Source organism: Sycon ciliatum, chromosome 7 (genome assembly GCF_964019385.1).
Source record: "Sycon ciliatum chromosome 7, ocSycCili1.1, whole genome shotgun sequence".
Taxonomy (NCBI): Eukaryota; Metazoa; Porifera; class Calcarea; order Leucosolenida; family Sycettidae; genus Sycon; species Sycon ciliatum.
In genome coordinates, this window is record NC_088649.1 from 12415854 (window position 1) to 12426507 (window position 10654).

The 10654-nt window shown below is 44.1% G+C and overlaps 1 long non-coding RNA gene across 1 annotated transcript; it reads right to left on the minus strand.

The window, feature by feature from the left end:
• Positions 1-2413: 2413 nt before the first annotated feature.
• Positions 2414-8993, minus strand: LOC135821916 (uncharacterized). The gene is made up of 3 exons (XR_010554412.1): positions 8695-8993; positions 5880-6018; positions 2414-3231 (listed from the first exon to the last, which is right to left on the minus strand). It is a non-coding gene; the product is annotated as an uncharacterized LOC135821916 (long non-coding RNA).
• Between the last annotated feature and the right edge of the window lie 1661 nt (positions 8994-10654).

A 10654-nucleotide genomic window follows, 5' to 3' on the forward strand; every position in this document is an offset into this window, starting at 1 on the left:
CTTGTAGCATGGTACATACTAGTAGGTAAAAAGCAAATGCCAAAGGCGACAACTTCGACTCGTGACGTTGAAGAGAACCTGTTCCAGAACATGCAACACAGCAACAACAAACCGTTGTTTCTGCACCATACAGCGCTATAATGAGCATCATTCCTGAGGTTTCAAATTTGGACTTCACGGAGAATTTCAAAGTTTCGGAGAGAAAAGAGCAGAACGTGGCATTCCTGAGGATACTAAAAAAAAAAAACTGCGTAGTCTACTGATCTAACACTGCATGCACCATGTACAGTGCTGCCACTGCCAACGCCAGAGGCTAGGACAAATCCCACACTGACATGATATGGCTTGGAAAATGGAAATCATTAGCGCCTCATTAGGCCAAGCGTTTTTATTTATATGTTTCTCGTCACCCGATCGATAATCTAAAAATTAATCGTATGCGAGATCTAGAGGTGGAAACAAATGACCAAAAAATAAAAAAAATTTGACTAATAATAATAAGAAAAGGTGACAGCACCGACACAATCCACACACTCAAGTAAGCCAATTAATTATTAATTTTGGTAACCGAACGTTTTCGCTCCCTTCTCATCGTGGGTAAGTACAGGGAATAATGGAAAAATGTCAAAATACAGCAATTTATATAGCTACCGGTACAGCAAAAATCAAAGATCGAGAACCTCACGATATACGTGTGGGAAAAATTAAATTCAGCAGAACAGGTGAAACACAGGGTGAAGGTGAAGAAACGACTAAAACATAATGAAAACATCAGTGACGAGAAGCACTCCTGACACTTTCACGAGGATTAGCGCCAAACAACTGCAGCGACAAAACATTTTCCTTCTGAACACATAGTTCAGGGGACAACTTACGGATATATAACGCTTCCAAAACAGACAAATGTAATACAGATCTGCCACGGGCCAAAACTGAGAAACACATCATCTCTGTACAACTCACGACAACTACCACTAACGGACAGATGACTCTTGATAGCCGATTGCCGACTGTTGGAATGTCGCGTCTAATAATAATAAGTTTACTGTAGACCTAATCATGCTCTAAAATCGACCAATACACCGTGTAAAATAGCATCCAAAGTTAGTATAGCAACTAATTACTTCATGTAGCTAGCTGTTACGTTAGTACTCGTGGTAGGACTTTCTGTGCACGAGCAGCTACAATTATTTGTAGAGTGTGCAACAAAAAAAACACCGTACAGTCATACATACAGCGCTAGCGACCTCGCATCATGTGTCGAGCTAGCACAGCAGGCCAGGTTGCACAATCATGTGAATGACTGGTAACCACAGTGCAGCACAGGTTTCTCTTTTCTTTTTTTTTCCGGACTCGACCTGAATCATAATTACAATGCATATGCGCGCGGGTGAGGAGAATCATAGAAATAAAAACGTGTGGCCTTATAACATGTTACTGGCCCAATCTTCAACACATAGATCAAGAAAATACACATAGATCAAGAACATACACATAAATCAATGATACAACCTGTAGTTACGCCCCCACCTCTCTCTCTCTCTCTCTCTCTCTCTCTCTCTCTCTCTCTCTCTCTCTCTCTCTCTCTCTCTCTCTCTCTCTCTCTCTCTCTCTCTCTCTCTCTCTCTCTCTGCTCTCTCTCTCTCTCTCTCTCTCTCTCTCTCTCTCTCTCTCTCTCTCTCTCTCGCCCGCGACAAGTCACCTTCAGAATACACAGCATAGACTGCTAGCACACGTTACCACACAAGTACAGCACAGTAAGTGATTGTTACCAAGGTAACCAGCGCTCCTGGACGCACGGCATATGAGTATTCAAGAGACCGAAATGTCACTGAATTAAAAATCATGATCTGCATCAATGGTGTAAAAAAAGTAGCCATACATAATTATTATAAATATAATGATTGACTTGAAAGGAGATCAAAGCATAACTAGGGAAAGGGCGGTCTACATAACAATGAGAAGTAAGTGAAAGACTGAGTGCAGCTGCGTACCACTGGAATTAATAGCAGAATGACATTCACGGTCTTGAGTGGTACCACAGTGTGCAGGATGCTAGGGTGCAGCAGCAGGCACATTAGTGCACGCTGCTATGGCTATTGCCAGTCCATACATCTATCATGTAGGGTGTGATGGAATAACCGTGCACTATGCAAACAGCATAATATTGATATGCACACCATTCACCAAAATGCAGTAATCAGAGTCACTCTGAGAAGGAAATTGATTAAAAAAGGGGAGTAATTCCACAATGTCATTCAACGATCTTCAGGAATGGGGCTATGAAACGATAATTCAAGACTTTCTAAATCGTAATATAATAGACGTACTGTTGCAGCACATACTACCTACGGGGCAGCAGTTTTTGTTTGTAAAAATTAATAATATTCTGAAAGCAAAAGGGGGTGGAGGGGGGTGGGGGGGGGGGGGCAAGAATCACTTGACAAAATCAGAACATCTAGTAGATATGACACACAAGCACCTACATGTATCTAATGTAAGTAGAAGATGCAGAACTGTAAGGTGCACAGTGAATTGCACAGTGACGGCAAACAAAGCAAGCAGTCTTCATAATGACTGGCGGTATAGACAATGACAAACCAACTGACCAACAACAAACTGATTGTCCAAGGTGCTGGATGTGTTACTGATAGTCCATGATCCGGCACATGTAAGTACCACACACACCGTCTGCACTCAAATAAACCAGTGGACAAGTACCACACTGCTGACAATGCCACTGCTTTTGTCACACAACTCCGTGCTGATACGCATGATCACCACGCATAGCTGATAACTGTTAGCTGATTCCCAGACCGGGAACAACAGCAACATGGAGGCTAGCAAGAGCGCACCGGTCTTGAGCAGGATCTCCACGTTAGCCTAACCAGCGCAGTGCAGTACACAACTAGCAGGATCACCCTGTTAGCCTAACCACCGCAGTGCAGTACGCCACTACTACACTGTAGCAGCAACAGCACCATGCCAGACCAGTGGAGTGCACAGCTAGTCCTTGATTTCACCAACTTACTGATAATTTCGGTATACTCTATTGCAGTTCTCAAAGCTCCTCCAACTTGACGGTTTCAGTGTTCCAGCCTCTCTGATACATTACATGACAAAGCGATAGTCTGACTTGGCAGCAGTGCCACGCCAAGTTGGCAAGCGTCTTCCTGTCGGACCGGGTGCTCGGCAAAGTAGAGTACGTACCATTGATCCTGGTATTGGGTCCTGTTACCACAACAGACACATGGATAGAGAGACAGAAAGATGCACAGAGAGAGAGAGAGAGAGAGAGAGAGAGAGAGAGAGAGAGAGAGAGAGAGAGAGAGAGAGAGAGAGATAGAGAGAGAGAGACAGACAGAGAGACAGAATGCGTGAATACGTGACATGTATATCAACAAACTGACTATATTTTTGTATGCCAGTGATGACAGTGGGAGAAGATACCATACTAAGGACATGGTGCGTGATAAAAGTGGAAATTATTCCCGCAGCTATGCAGAAGACGTTACTTCAGTAACGTCTGGCGCTAGCCAGGGTCCACACAGCTTTAATTTGGTATTTATTTATTTGTTTGTTTGTTTGTGTCACGCCTTGCGCTATACCGTATCTGTCCCGTACCGTACCGTACCATCAAAGACAGCTGGCCACAAACAGCTGGCCACAATATTCAAATAGGGCTTTCAAATGCAAGATCATAACGTGAAGCAACTTGGAAGAATGAGTATGAATGCGAAGTGTATTGGGGAATGCATGTAGGACGATAGTGCGGGTTCGAATCCCAGGTTATGCATTGAAAAAAAGGAGAATTGAAAAAAATTATAACATCCATATGAATGGCTTCATTGCAAAACGCGCTAAACGCCAATCTCATGCATATGGCGTTTTTGGTGTCAATCGAATCAGTACGATCACTGCATCTGATGGCCAAAAAGAATTCTCCAAAACGAGACATATCCCACTGAAAATCAACGTTGAAGTTTACGTTCTACTGCAAAACGCGATAAACACCACCGATGTTTTTGAGCAAAGTGCGACATATCCTGTCGCGCGGGCCAGTGTGACCTGTGACAAGCCAGCGAGTGCTGGCGCAGCACGTGCAAACATCGCGAATAGACTGAGTCTGTGCAAAATGTCGATGTCAGAGTTCAAAGTACAGTGTTTTCGTGTTGTTGCTTTGTAGCAGCTACATCTACTTTATCATTTCGTTCTTTTCGTATCATTTTCTTCGTAGCTGTTGTTTTTCGCTTTCGAAACTGCAAAGGGCAGTATGCTAGAGGCGTCAGGGATGGACGACGCTGCTGCTGAGCTCCTTCAGAGTTCCGAACTCAGTGAAGTCGTTGCACTTGTATTTTCTAATCTCATAATATTGATTAGTCCGGCGAATATATCTGGTTTGGCCCAAACATATTGAAGAATCGCCTTGCTTCAGAAAATGGATGGCTCCTGATTTTCGAGAAAGCCTGTATTTGCATACATCACCCTACTCTTCTCATCTGCCAAGTTAGATTTTACCCAAACCCACCCAGTTGTTGATCACAGAAAATCGCTGTTCCTGAAAATTGGTCAAAACGGATTTATCTCGTTTTGCAATGAAGCCCTTCATATGCTTTTTTTGCCTAGGTCATCAAGGTGGTAGACGGTGTCGTATTACCCTCAACCGTACCTGTCCCGTACCGTATCGTGCCATCAAAGACGGCTGGCCACAAACAGCTGGCCACAATACTCAAATAGGGCTTTCAAATGCAAGATCATAATGTGAATCAACTTGGAAGAATTAGTATGTATGCGAAGTGTATCGGGGGATGCATGCAGGACGATACATGGATAGTGCGGGTTCGAATCCCAGGTTATGTCTTGAAAAAATAGAAATGAAAATTTTACAACATCCCTGCTTTTTTTGCCTAGGTCATCAAGGCAAAAAAAGCATAGCGTAGGGCCCTGAGCTTCCAAGCTCTCTCGTTCTAGCAATGAAACCGAGAAAGGTTGGCTTGATGAATGGAGTAGCTTGGCTCTATACACACCAACCCACAGTACACATGTGTTGTGTTGTACAGCATGCCATCCTGCAAACCCCTCAGCTGCATGGCCACCAATCGAGGACATCTGAGAGTTGTAATTGTTGTACTCCTCCTACGTGTGATTTTTGGCGTGCTGGGCCAAGCACAAGGAAGCCACCTGTCAAAAAAATGAAGAAAACGGTTGTTGTTTGATCCTTTCGTGTAATCTTTGTAGGTAGTCGAAGCAAGTTGCTGTTTGGAGCAGAAACGCTGAAATCGACTATTTTCTGCATGTACTCATGCATGTACTCATGTACTCAGGCATGCAGTCTCACTCGTATTTTAGCTCTTTTTCTGGAATGGATGCTGCTCCGCGCCCCTTGGTGAACATTTCCTGCGCTCGTGGAGCAGCTGAAAAGGACCACTGGTATGTCTAGTTCCTGGTTTGAAAGTGGAGAGTCGACTTTTGTGCCTTGAAAAAGGAGTAGAGAGTGATAAAGGTACGTCTGTAGCTTATTTTGAGTGCTCCTCGTACATTTTTAATCGTGATAGAAATTCTCAGACCAAAGTCAGCGTGAAGATGGCCGTACAGTTTTCTTGTGGATTTTTTACTTGTTTCGTCTCGTATCTATGTCAGTATCGTGATGGTGAAGTGGAGAGGGTGATTTTCTTCCTCTGGGCTTCGTTCGGCCGACTTTGCTTCGTCCTCGTTGAAAAGTGATGCTGAAAAAATGGTCGATTCGCAAAATGATGTTGATTTTTAATGTACGTGATGACATGCGATTGCTGGCTATGATCGTACTTGTACATGAATCACAACACGGCAGCAGCAGGATAGCAGTAGCGCAACCACAATCAATGTTTGGGTACGAGTACCTTTTCAAAAGACGACGGTGGTTCCACTACCTCTTCTTCAAGTTATTTGCTGTCGTAGGTGTGTAGGCCGAGAATCAGCCACTAGCTTTGGCTTAACTTGAAGGCTGGACGGGGTTTCATACTGCCTCCTTCAGCAGATCTGGAAAGACATACCCACGGCACGGGTACATATAGTGTATACCACACACATACATACACATACACACACACATACATACACACACACACACATACACACACACACATACACACACACGCACAGACATACACACACACACAAATGCACATACGCATACACACACACGCACACACCATGCATACATACACACACACACATTAGTTGCTTGTGAGATACATGCTGACAAGAGGCAAGAAGGTCAGCTAACGGGATCTTCTAGCTATCCACATTGACATCAAGTCATTCCTTATCTATCTCATCCAGAAAGTGTTGGATAAATCCCCTCTTCCATACCAGCTGGTCCGTTTCCTCCAACGGCTTACTCTGGCCATGATCTGTGGAGATCACACGGCATCTGCTTGCACCCGGTTGAACCATGTCCTTGAGCTGTTTGTGGATGTCCATGTCATACATGCAGCAGTCAATCACTGTGATGATATCCCCCTCCCCCCCCCCCCACACACAAACTCATTTGTCGATTTTCGTGTTTTTTTTTGTCAGTTGTAAATGCGGTCGATTGTTACTAACGTAGGGTTCATAAACACACTTCTCTGGGGTGTTAACTTTTAAAGAAGAAGTTCTGTTTTCTCTGTTCTAAGTTGTTCTCTAGCATTCATGGCCTGTGGAAATGATATTCTTATGGGGGATACTTATGCATTTTATTGTACTTATGGGGCTTCGACGGTACGGAAATTGCCTTTTCCTACTGTGGCCATAAGTACAACAAAATGCATAAGTATCCCCCATAGCAACGAGAGAGCTTGGAAGCTCAGAGCCCTACGCTATGCTTTTTTGCCTTGATGACCTAGACAAAAAAAGCATAGGGATGTTATAAATTCTTATAAGTTTCTACTTTTTGTTTTTAGACATAACCTGGGATTCGAACCCGCACTATCGACCTGCATGCATCCCCCGATACACTTCGCATACATACTAATTTTTCCAAGTTGCTTCACGTTATGATCTTGTATTTGAAAGCCCTATTTGAATATGCATTGTGGCCAGCCGTTATTGATTGTACGGTACGGGATAGGTACGGGACAGGTACGGGACAGGTACGAGACAGGTTCGGTCGAGGGTAATACGACACCGTTTACCACCTTGATGACCTAGGCAAAAAAAAGCATAGGGATGTTATAATTTTTTTGAGTCTCCTATTTCTTTTTCAAGGCAAAACCTGGGATTCAAACCCGCACTATCGTCCTACATGCATTCCCCGATTCACTTCGCATTCATACTCATTCTTCCAAGTTGCTTCACGTTATGATCTTGCACTTGAAAGCCCCATTTGAATATTGTGGCCAGCTGTCTTTGATGGTACGGTATGGTACGGGACAGATACGGGATAGCGCCAGGCGTGACACAAACACACAAACACCAAATTAAAGCTGTGTGGACCCTGGCTAGCGCCAGACGTTACTGAAGTAACGTCTTCTGCATAGCTACGGGAATTAAATTTCCACATTGCATGCATGCAAGAGAACAACTTAGAACAGAGAAAACAGCACTTCTTCTGCAAAAGTCAATCTAATACTTGAAGCAAGGTTTACATATCTGTACCGTATTGTATGGGACATGCCCCGACTCGTGACAGCAACCTTGTTCATGCGCATGGCTGCATAGCCGCCTGGGAGTACACACCCGGGCAATACTGGCTTCAATGCACCCTCGCGGCTGTACCATTCGGGCTTGCATCAGCCGGTATTGCCGAGTGCATGTACTCAAACTACGTACAGAACTGTTTCGTCCTTTGTGGACTCATCAGCGCAGCACAGAGAAATCAGGCTCAACCTGTTTGTGTGCATGTATGTAAGTACTTGCAAGCACACTATATTACCAAAGTACCATAACTACATGCAAGAGTACATAACCCCAAGAGTGTACAACTGCCTGCACAACTTCTATACAGTGCTGCGACGGCAAAACTTCACATCACGTGACATGGTTCAAAAGGCTACACTGGCAAACAGTGCACAAATGACCATAAGAGAGTTGAACCCAGAGCAGGGTTGCGTACAAACCTGTATCTATCATGCACGGTGTGCAAACAATGTGTGCAAGTTTGTCACGTGATATGAAGTTCTGCCGCCGCGGAGTCGCAGACCCCATAGCTGGAGTTAAACATTCTTGGGGAGTATGTACCCTTGCAGCTACATGTAACCATGGCAACTACCCGTTTGCATCTTTCCCCTAAACCAATGAACATAATAATAATTAGTCTGTTGTGGACATGGAAATCCAGTTGAATGACCGCTGGGCCAGCGTCCATACTCCTTAGTGCATACAGAACGTTGCATACACAGTGCACAATCATGTTGATCGTATGCGTACTCATGGCTGCATGGCCAGCCAGCACCGTGACAGGGGCCGCTTGACCTCACACTGGATTTCCATGTCCACCATACACTAGTACATATTTCTCACCACTATCTCCCAACTAGTACATGTACTGGGCTGCTAGTGAGTCAAGAGACATACTCTTATTGCGGATATCGGATCGTATTCAACACCATAGCAGCGGCAAAGTCAGCTACATCGTGTACCCAGACAACAATGTACAAGCACATAGATGCCAGAGTGCACTGATGTAAAAATATAATATTAATTTTTTCATTTCACTAACACCGACCTACTTACTTGCTACGCCATCCGCATCGCTCGTGGCTTTCTCTGCCGTGCCACTGAGTGACTCCTGAACGAACAGGAATGATTCCGGACGAGGGTCTGCACGCCGCAGTCGGCTAATAGATAGCGTGAGAATAGTGCGTCTTGCACTTGTCCATATTCTGTCGCTCGCCAGCTTTGTGTCCGTCTCGATATTGGTGACAGTTTACAAAAAAATAATAATAATAACGAAGGCATGGTATGCAAACGCACTCATATCCAGTCTGCACTGCAGGTCGGTGGGTGTACCTGGTGTACGGATAGCCACTTAATGATGTGACACGATGGACAGGTCCGAAGACCGAACTAATGTTACTTTCGACGTTATGTCAGAGGCCACTGCTAGCCATGCCAGTTCGCTTGGTGGCTGCTGGACTTCTTGACCGAAGTTGAACTCCGTCTTCCAAAGACATACTGTGTTGACCTGCTACGTGTAACGACGTTGCCGTTTCAAGCTCGTTGCAAGCGTCTTGACTTCGCTGCTATACTTGTAGTACAGGTAACATAACTACTAACTTTACATAGCCGGTCTAGCGACTATCGTACCTTTGTTCACGACATGCTGACGCTTCGCTTGCATGTAAATTTTAGCTACCAGTAGCTCCTTCCAACCAAATCTTTTTCCGCAGCCAAGTCCTGAATAGCGAACACCAACCGCTGACCGCTGACTCGGTCTACATAGCCTTCGCTACTACTGCTTGCAAGTACTTGTAGGCTGGTACATACTAGTAGGTAAAAAGCAAATGCCAAAGGCGACAACTTCGACTCGTGGCGTTGAAGAGAACCTGTTCCAGAACATGCAACACAGCAACAACAAACCGTTGTTTCTGCACCATACAGCGCTATAGTGAGCATCATTCCTGAGCTTTCAAATTTGGACTTCACGGAGAATTTCAAAGTTTCGGAGAGAAAAGAGCAGAACGAGGCATTCCTGGGGATACTAAAAAAAAACTGCGTAGTCTACTGATGTAACACTGCATGCACTATATACAGTGCTGCCACTGCCAACGCCAGAGGCGCTAGGACAAATCCCACACTGACATGATATGGCTTGGAAAATGGAAATCATTAGCGCCTCATTAGGCCACCCTTTCTTTTTTCGTTGTTTAACGTCCGCGCCCGCGTACCTTTTTGCCTCCAACCGGAAAAAAAAACAAGAAAGTAGTAGTACCAATAATATGCGAAGTTCTAAATACATGATTGTGTAGTTTCACAGTGTGCCGATCATGACCTTAGACTTATAATCTTGCCTCCCGGGCATGCCTTTGTCTTGTGTTCTTTTTCTTTTTTTGTTGGCTTTTAAATATCGTACGGTGTGTGTCCTAGTAAAAATCCAGATGAATGAATTCATGACATGCTAACTCCATGCTATGTACCTGTTTTGTTGGATTCATCAGGCATGTGCTCCAATGTACCATCAAAGAGTGTTGTTCTATGCTTGCAAGTGCCGTTAGACCCAGAAATATTTGTATATATCACATGCTTTACTGGTCAAAATGTTTGATTGGGGTTTCCAGTTTTTGGAATGGGCTTTTGTTTTTTTTCCGCCCTCCCGCGTACCTTTTCGCGAAAAAAAGGACGTTAAACAATGAATTAACAAAGGGTGGCCTTATGCCACACATTTTTATTTCTATGTTTCTCGTCACCCGATCGATAATCTAAAAATTAATCGTATGCGAGATCTAGAGGTGAAAACAAATGACCAAAAAATAAAAAAGTTGACTAGTAATAATAAGAAAAGGTGACAGCACCGACACAATCCACACACTCAAGTAAGCCAATTAATTATTGATTTTGGTAACCGAACGTTTTCGCTCCCTTCTCATCGTGGGTAAGTACAGGGAATAATGGAAAAATGTCAAAATAACGCAATTTATATAGCTACCGGTACAGCAAAAATCAAAGATCGAGAACCTCACGATATACGTGTGGG